General features: G+C 41.6%; 1 pseudogene; it reads right to left on the bottom strand.

The window, feature by feature from the left end:
* Positions 1 to 3720: 3720 nt before the first annotated feature.
* Positions 3721 to 8535, bottom strand: LOC115853270 (glycine dehydrogenase (decarboxylating), mitochondrial-like; annotated as a pseudogene).
* Between the last annotated feature and the right edge of the window lie 1426 nt (positions 8536 to 9961).

The raw sequence follows: 9961 nt of genomic DNA, 5'->3' as shown, positions 1-9961 counted from the left end.
AAAAAGAATAAAATACATAGGAATAAACCTACCTAAGGAGACAAAAGACCTGTATGCAGAAAACTATAAGACACGGATGAAATAAATTAAAGACGATACAAACAGATGGAGAGTAATAGCATGTTCTTGGATTAGAAGAATCAACATTGTGAAAATGCCTATACTACCCAAAGCAATCTATAGATTCAATACAATTCCTACCAAAACACCAATGACATTTTTCACATAACTAGAACAAAAAAACTCACAATTTGAATGGAAACACTAAAGACCCTGAATAGCCAAAGCAATCTTGAGAAAGAAAAACGGAGCTGGAGGAATCAGGCTCCTGGACTTCAGACTATACTACTAAGCTACAGTAATCAAGACACTATGGTACTCGCACAGAAACAGAAATATAGATCAATGGAAAACGACAGAAAGCCCAGAGATAAACCCACAAACATATGGTCACCTTATTTTTGATAAAGGAGGCAAGAATATTCAATGGAGAAAAGACAGCCTCTTCAATAAGTGGTGCTGGGAAAACTGGACAGCTACATGTAAAAGAATGAAATTAGAACACTCCCTAACACCATACACAAAAATAAACTGAAAATGGATTAAAGACCTAAATGTAAGGCCAGACACTATAAAACTCTTAGGGGAAATCCTTGGCAGAACACTCTTTGATATAAATCACAGCAAGATCCTTTTTGACCCACCTCCTAGAGAAATGGAAATAAAAACAAAAATAAACAAATGAGACCTAATGAAATTTAAAAGCTTTTGTACAGCAAAGGAAACCATAAACAAATGAAAAGACAGCCCTCAGAATGGGAGAAAATATTTGCAAATGAAACTACTGACAAAGGATTAATCCCCAAAATATACAAGGAGCTCATGCAGCTCAATATCAAAAAAGCAAACAACCCAATCCAAAAATGGGCAGAAGACCTAAATGGACATTTCTCCAAAGAAGATATACAGATTGCCAACAAACACATGAAAGGATGCTCAACATCACTAATCATTAGAGAAATGCAAATCAAAACTACAATGAAGAATCACAGGGCTTCCCTGGTGGCGCAGCGGTTGAGAGTCCACCTGCCGATGCAGGGGACACGGGTTCATGCCCCAGTCTGGGAAGATCCCACATGCCGCGGAGCGGCTAGGCCCATGAGCCATGGCCGCTGAGTCTGTGCGTCTGGAGCCTGTGCTCTGCAACGGGAGAGCCCACAACAGTGAGAGGCCCGCGTACCGCAAAAAAAAAAAAAAAAAAAATCACCTCACACCAGTCAGAATGGCCATCATCAAAAAGTCTACAAACAATAAATGCTGGAGAGGATGTGGAGAAAAGGGAACCCTCTTGAACTGTTGGTAGCAATGTAAATTGATACAGCCACTATGGAGAACAGTATGGAGGTTCCTTAAAATCTAAAAATAGAACTACCATATGACCCAGCAATCCCACTACTAGGCATATAACCTGAGAAAATCATAATTCAAAAAGAGTCAAGTACCACAATGTTCATTGCAGCTCTATTTACAATAGCCAGGATATGGAAGCAACCTAAGTGTCCATCAACAGATGAATGGATAAAGAAGACATGGCACATATATACAATGGAATATTACTCAGCCATAAAAAGAAACAAAATTGAGTTATTTTGTAGTGAGGTAGATGGACCTAGAGTCTGTCATTCAGAGTGAAGTAAGTCAGAAAGAGAAAAACAAATACCGTATGCTAACACATATATATGGAATCTAAAAAAAAAATTGCTTATGAAGAACCTAGGGCCAGGACAGTAATAAAGACACACACATAGAGAATGGACTTCAGGACACGGGGAGGGGGAAGGGTAAGCTGGGGAGAAGTGAGAGAGTGACATGGATATATATACACTACCAAATGTAAAATAGATAGCTAGTGGGAAGCAGCCACATAGCACAGGGAGATCAGCTGGTGCTTTGTGACCACCCAGAGAGGTGGGATAGGGAGGGTGGGAGGGAGATGCAAGAGGGAGGAGGTATGGGGATATATGTGTATGTATAGCTGATTCACTTTGTTATAAAGCAGAAACTAACACACCATTGTAAAGCAATTATACTCCAATAAAGATGTTTAAAAATAACTATTGGATTATAACATAAAGAATAAAATAAATATTCATGATTCCATGCTGATACAAACAAATAATTAAATAAATACAAGAGGGACATGGAGTATTGAATCTCTTCTTTACAAAAACATTCCCATTAATAAATATAGAAAGAAGAGAGAAATAGAAAATCACCATTAGAATATCACAGTAAGAATTGCTACAGGCAAGACCCATGGAATACTAAAATTAGTTTAAAGTTTAAGGAGAAACATGACCTAGTTGTATAGTCTCAGTGTATCTTGCCCTAAATATTTATGAACTATAGAGAAGGAATAGCAATTTACAGTGCACAAAACTGGCAGACACCACCTTAACCAAGTTATCAATGTTCATATAACCAGTAATAAAATATATTGATACACTGTGAAGGGTACATTACGTCTGTGTTATTTTTGTCCATGCCATCTAATCTTGCGATATTATCAGATAACCCCAAATTGAGGAACATTCTCCATAAAACCTGACTGGAGCTCTTCAAACTAAAGTTATGAAAGCTAAGGAAAGACGAGGAAGCGTCACAGATTGGAGAAGACTAATGAAAGACATTACTAAATGCCACGTGGGATCCTGGATTAGATTTTGGAACAGAGAAAGACATATTAGTGGAAAAAACTGGTGAAGTCCAAACAAAGACTGTCATTTAAGTGGTATTTATACAATGTTGGTTTCTTAGTTTTGATAATGGTACCATGATTATGCAAGACGTTACATTAGGCAAAGCTGGGTAAAAGGTAATAGGGACTCCTTGTGCTATTTTTGTAACTCTTCTATAAGACTAAAATTGTTTCAAAATAAGAAGACTTTTTTTCAAATTGCAATGCTTTCTTAAAATATTATTAATTGCAGATTTAAAAAAACTATACACATGGAAAAAGGAAAACACTCAGAAATGCTATTATGGATTAGGCAAATTAGTAGGAGGAAAAAGATTTCTTCAGTGTATACAAAATGTAAACATTTGCCCTGGGATTTCCCACAGATGGCACAGTCCACAAAGACTTATTTGGAATAAAAATATGTCTATCAGATCTCCAGTATAGCCTCTGTAATGTCTGCATACGTGCTACATTGAAGTTAAAGTTACTATCACACCCCAAATTTTCTATGCAAAAACTAAATGGTCCCAGTCAAGGCAACTTGAACATCAACTGCTACATGTGAAAGCAGAGGCACCAACGCAAATCAATGTTCCAACGATGAGCTGCCACTCACTGTGCTAGTTGTATTTACATTTACCTTGAGAGAGATTACAAAAATATACACAGTATAAAAAACCCCTACCTGAGGGCTGGGCTTCCCTGGTGGCACAGTGGTTGAGAGTCTGCCTGCCGATGCAGGGGACAGGGGTTCGTGCCCCGATCTGGGAAGATCCCACATGCCGCGGAGAGGCTGGGCCCGTGAGCCATGACCGCTGAGCCTGCGCGTCCGGAGACTGTGCTCCGCAACGGGAGAGGCCACAACAGTGAGAGGCCCGCGTACCACAAAAAAAAAAACAAAAAAACCCGACTTGAGTCTGTGGTGGAAAATGACACTCCAAAGCACATCAAATCAGTCACTTGAACCTAAGGAGAGAAGATTAAGAAGAGGCCCTCTTCTGTTCAGAAAATGGGAACTCATATCTGGAGAATCATGATTTTCTAGGTTTACAGGAGTCCACTTTTAACTAGTTTCTTTAAAAAAAAAACACCCTGGATATTTTTGATGGTGAATTTCTTAGTTAAGGAAACATCACAGTGTAACAGAAAGGTCTCAGCAGGAGCTGAGCACTCTCTGGTCACTTTATGTTATGTCATTAACTTTCTGTGTAGACTAAATTTCTCAGTCTCTTTAGGCCTCAGTTTCCTCATTTGTGAACAGATCAGCTGATCTTGAGAGTCCCTTCCCTAGAGATCTAGGTGTCTATGAGCAACATGCTTATCCTACTATAATATCAAGAACTATAATTTGAAACTACACATCCTCTACAGCTTTTAGTCCTTCAAAGTAACAATCAGGAATAAATTGTCAGGTATAGGATGAAAATTATCAAGAAGGATTCTCAATTAGGAATCAAATACCTCAAATTTGGGAGGAGCATTGAGTTTTATTTAAAAAAAAAAAAAAACCTAGGGCTAACTTTTGAGATTCAGATACTTTCAAGGTTTGCTGAAAAACAATGATTAAGTATAAGACATTGTTCTTAAGTCTACTTTGCCCTTGTACAAGGAAATTCTTCCTGGCCCCTCTCCGGTTAGAGTTCTTCATGAAAGAAATAAATAGAAAAATTGCAGGGTGTATTATTTCAGCATATTACATGTACAAGGGGCCTGAATATTTAATAGATGGCTTCATGTGACATCTTCTTAGTTTCAGCTTTGAGTTAAATTAGCAGGTTGCTTTGTAAGAGACATATCAAACAAAAGTAAACAAAGCAATCATACTCCAATAAAAATTAATTTTAAAAATAAGTAAACCAGAATTCTCTGGAGACTGATGTCTTAGCCCTTTCTATAATTGAAAATAGTTTTGTGTTTATGACAGAGCTCTGTGGGGTTTAAAAATTTTTTTTAATTAAATTAAGTAGAAAATCAATATAAAAAACTAAATGTATGGTGCATAACAGGCTATAATTACAGTTCTGGCTTCACTTGCACTTTTTCAGTGAAAAAAGCATATATTAATTTGAATGATATGAAACTGCTATCTTCATTGGTCAAAATTTCATTTGGTTTCACCTAATACCTTGTAACTCATTTATTAAGGTGTTAGTTCTTAGCCTCTTACTGAAGAACTTAAACCTTCCTTTAAGGAGGGAAAAAAAAGGTTTGCAGTTAGGAATTGTGGGTCTCAGGGTTTGTAATGGGAGGAGGCAGTTACATTAAAGTGCTCTTTTCCCAACTACTTAATTTAAACTATCAAAGTAGAACAACATGTACATGGTTAAAAAAATCAAACTAGAAGATGAAATGAGCTACAAATGAAAAGTACACGTATCCTCTCTCCTATCCCACTAGAAAAACATACATGATTTTCACTGAACTCCCTAGAGGTAATCACTTTAAATCCTTTCTAGCTTTATTTCATTTGGTCACTGCTATGGTCTGAATGTTTGTGCCCCCCAAAATCCATAAGTTGAAATCCTAACCCCTAAGATGATTGTATTAGGAGGTGGGGCCCTTGGGAGGTGACTAGGTCATGAGGGTGAAACCCTCATAAATGGGATTAGTGCCCTTACAAAAGAGGCTACAGAGAGATCCCTCCCCTCTTGGCCATGAGGGGGTACAATTAGAAGTCTGCAACCTGGAAGAAGGCTCTCACATCACCATGTCAGCACCCTGATCTTGGACTTCCAGCCTTCAGAACTGTGAGGAATAAATTTCTGTTGTTTATTAAAAAAAAAAAAGAAAGAAAATGGGAATTCATAAACAACCATGGGTGGACAGGTACAAACCATGTGCTGATTTCCACAGACGTCATCAATCCAGGTGATGATTGGCCAGAATTTGTTCTCTGGTTTCATCAAGGAGGGGTGGGAGTGCTGCCACCTCTCTGGAATATGGTCGATCCCAGTGGGAGGACATGAAACAGGACAAGGAGTGTGGAGATCTCCTCAGTGGATTGACCCTGGGGTTGATGCGGCCTTCCTCAATGTCAGCGATTTCCTGCCGAATGCTGATCCTGGCGTCACAGAATCTATCCAACTCTGCCTTGTCTTCTGACTCAGTGGCCTCAATCATGAGAGTGCCTGCCACTGGCCAGGACATGGTAGGGGCATGAAATCCATAATCCTAAAGCCTCTTGGCCACATCCATGGCCTCCATATTTGCAGACTTTTTGAAGGGTCTTATATCCAAAACAAATTCATGAGCCACGTAACCTCTTGCACACTGGAAAAGGACTCTGTAGTGTTTTTCTAATCGCTTGGCTATGTAGTTGGCATTTATTATAGCAATTTCTGTGGCCTGTTTAAGGCCCTTGCCTCCTATCATCTTAATATAAGCCCATGAAATGGGCAAGATGGAACTGGAGCCCCACAGGGCTGTGCTGACAGTACCCAAAGGCTGGGCATCTTCACTTGGCTTTGCTGCAACGATGGGATGATTAGGCAGAAAAGGGAGAAAATGCTTCTTCACTCCGATGGGCCCCATGCCAGGGCTGCCTCCTCCAGGGGGAATGCAGAAAGTCTTGGGAAGATTTACGTGTGAGACATCAGACCCAAAGTCTCCAGGACAACAGATTCCACATGAATGGTCATATTTGCCCTGTCCGGGTAGATCTGTCCTCCGTGTTGGTGGATCAGTTCACACACGTCTCTGACGGTCTCTTCAAACACTCCACTGGTGGATGGGTATGTAATCGTGATTGCTGCCAGGTTCTCCTTGTGTTTATCCACCATAGCCTTGAAATGAGCTGCATCGATATTTCCATATTTATTTACCTCCACAGGCTGAATCTTCATGCCTGCCATGGGCACTTGCAGAATTGGTCCCATTTGCGGATTTTGGAATGTGTCTCTCTCCTTTCCCATCTAAGTAGGCTCAGATAGTGACCAGCCCGGCATATTCCCCCTGGGCTCTGCTGTTAGGCTGGAAGGAGATTCAGTCACAGCCCATGAGTTCACACAAATCCTTCTCAAGTTCTCAGAAAAGCTGCTGGTCCCTTGGATCTTGATCCAGAGGCACAAAGGGGTGGATGTTTGCAAATTCTCTCCATGTGATAGGCATGAGTTCTGAGGAATTGTTGAGCTTCATGGTACAGGACCCCAGGGGAATCATGCTATGAACAAGGGAAAGGTCTTTGTTTTCCAATCTCTTCACATATCAGACAATGTTTGTTTCTGAGTGATAACTGTTGAACACTTGATGTGTGAGGAATGGGCTAATTCTCTTGAAGGCAGACCCTAGGATAACTCTCCGCTTCTCACCCATGCTTTCAGCAACCAGCTCTGCAGACGACTCACAGCCAAAGGTCCACAAGTCATGCAGATCTTTTTCACTGACTGTTTCATTAAGAGAAATACCAAGTGTACCATCCTCAGTGAGCTGAATATTTATTTGCCACTGAGCGGCCCTGCCCAAAACCTCACTCGCTGAGCAGCCACACTGAATCTTCAAAGTGTCAAAGAACAAGTCATGCTGGAGTTGGTGCCCTGCTCACTTGAGACGTTCAGACAAAATCAAAGTGGCATTATGTACCCTCCTAGCAATATGTTCCAGCCCATGGGACCCATGATAGATTGCGCACATTGTAGCCATATTCGCCAAGAGAGCCTGAGCTGTACAGATGTTGCTGATAGCCTTGTCTTTCTGGATGTGTTGCTCCCTGGTTTGAAGAGCAAGAGGATACACTTCTTTTCCACTGGCGTCTCTTGTTACTCCCACCATTCTTCCAGGTATCATCCTCACCAAGTTTTCTCTGACAGCTGAAAAGGCATGTGGTCTGCTATAGCCTAGTGGCACTCTAATCTCTGTGAGCTGCCCAGGGCAATTCTACCCCCAGTTCTCCAGGAAGCCTCAGGCTACACAGAGCTAAAAGATCAGCAGTGCAGCAGGCCAAGCTCCCGGCCTGATGGGCACTCCACAAGTTCTGTGAAGCCTTCCACTTTCTCCTCAGTGTCCAGGTACTAGAACAGCACTCCACTGAAATCTTTTCCGCTGAAGTCCATTTCATGGGGTAACTTCAGTTTAGTGAGGACTCCAGCATACTTGCTTGAATCTGGATGACAGCTATTGTCTGTGGATGGCAACGGGGGTCAACAAAAAACTTCCTCCTCTTGTTGTGTCTGTGGCAGAGCTGCATTGCCTCTGCACCCGTGGTGGCCTCATCCAGCAGGATGCGTTAACCACGCCCATACCCGTGATGTCACACACCATGGTCTGGTAGTTGAGTAAACTGTCCTCTCTCCTCTGAGACACCTCTGGCTGGTACTGAGCATACTGGGTGATCCACCTTGAGTTCTCCAGTTAAGTTAGACAAAATTGTCTGTAGCACTGAGCAGCTATAATAGCCCATGCTAATATACAATCTCCAGATCTGCTTCTTGCTGGAAATGGCATGCAGAGTTGTAAGGATATCATTTTCACAGACGGGGTCATCCATTGTCAAGGGTCTTTTCAAGCGGATGCTGGCAGGGATGTTCTTTTCGCTCAGTTCATCTACTCTCGCCAGCCCCAGGGCCAATAACATCTCCTCTGGTCTTTGTCCCCGGGATCGATATGCCTCCGAGCAAAGTCGTCGTGTCTGGGCAGGAGGCGCTGCAAGGGACGCGAGCACAGCCGCCCCGCTATCCCCGCCGCTACTGCTGTAGCGGCCCCGCGGAGCCCACCCGGGGCCCCGCGCCCCCAGCCAGGCGGTGGCAGCCTCGGACTCCGCAACCCAGACGCAATCCACAGGCACCGGCGCACATCTGCATGGTGGTGTCCCTTGCCCGGGCCCGCGAGAGTCAGCAGCGCTTTCGGATCTCCTGGTCACGGGCCCCTGGGTAGTGGCTGCCCTAGGGTGGCTGGAGCCCTTTCCCGCTGGATGACAAAATGGACAGATGGATGTTCAGAGGCAATGAATCTGTGCCACGCTAAGCCCGGAGGTGCGCACAAGGTTGTTACTCCCAGGACTTTTTTTTTTAATGCCCATAGTTTTTCCAGATCGTGTTGTATCTGACCTGGGCCTTAGACTTGGGCATCAGTATTTTCAGTAAAACTGCCCTGTTGATTCTAATTTCAGTCAAGGTTAAAAACACTGCTCTAAAAAGGTAAAAGAATAAAGAGAAAGTGAAAATGATAATATAAAGGGTGAAAGATTCATAAGCAGAATAAATAGTTATATTTGCTAGAAATTTCATAATATATAAAATGTTTATATAATCCCATTTGTGCTTGTTTTAGCAGGATTACTGATGATATTGTTGAAAGAAAATGTGACAAAATAATAGCTATGCCTGGTTAATTTCATATAGATAAAGTATTATTCCTCTGTTCCTTTACACTTTTTCCCTCTCTCCAAAGCAGATTTATGTGTTAATTTTATAATCAAGAGAAATAAATTTAAAAGACACAGAGAAAAACGTGCCTTCTAAGTAATTCTTAGGCATTTTAAGTGTGAGGACTTCTGCCCTGGAACAGTTCCTTACAGGTCATCCAGCTGTAATGGGTACATTACCAGACAGCACATGAAGACTTGATTCAAAGAAGTAAAATAATCCTAACCGCTGTCTGAGTTGGGAACTACCAAGGCCCCAAACTTAGCATATGTACAACCAGCAACTCTTTCAACCATTCCTGTAAGTGGACATCTTTAGACAACCCGCTTCACTTTTGGGCTCCTAAGTTATTAGAAAACTGCCCATTCAAAGTCAATACCTTAACTCCACTCTATTCCTACCTACTTGACTCTAGAATCCAGATACTGAAATGTCTCCATTTAAATTAGCTGTCACTTGGGGAATCGAGGACAAACGTGATGAGAAGAAAAGTTCAGGGTCAGTCCTTGGCTTTTATATTGATTCAGTCACCCAAGGACCTCATGTACAATCATATAGAAGTGTAAATTAGAAACATATAAAATAAATTCAGAATCTTTCTACCTACCTCCCCAAGTCCCAAATCAATATAATAAACACTTTGTAAGCTTGCCAAGGTCACCACGTAGAGTTGTTTTGGTTTAAAGACAGGAACCAGTATTTAAAAATGTGTTATTTCCAATGAGAATGCAGAAATTCAGACTGAACCCACAGGTTCTAATGGCAAAACTCAGCCAGATAAGACAAATATAGTTAGCCACAGTATAAATCATTCCATATTACCTTGCATTAGAGACATTTTATTGCCCAGCTGTTATAGCTC

This window comes from Globicephala melas, chromosome 4, assembly GCF_963455315.2.
Source record: "Globicephala melas chromosome 4, mGloMel1.2, whole genome shotgun sequence".
Classification (NCBI taxonomy): Eukaryota; Metazoa; Chordata; class Mammalia; order Artiodactyla; family Delphinidae; genus Globicephala; species Globicephala melas.
This window is presented reverse-complemented; position numbering and strand designations above follow the sequence as displayed.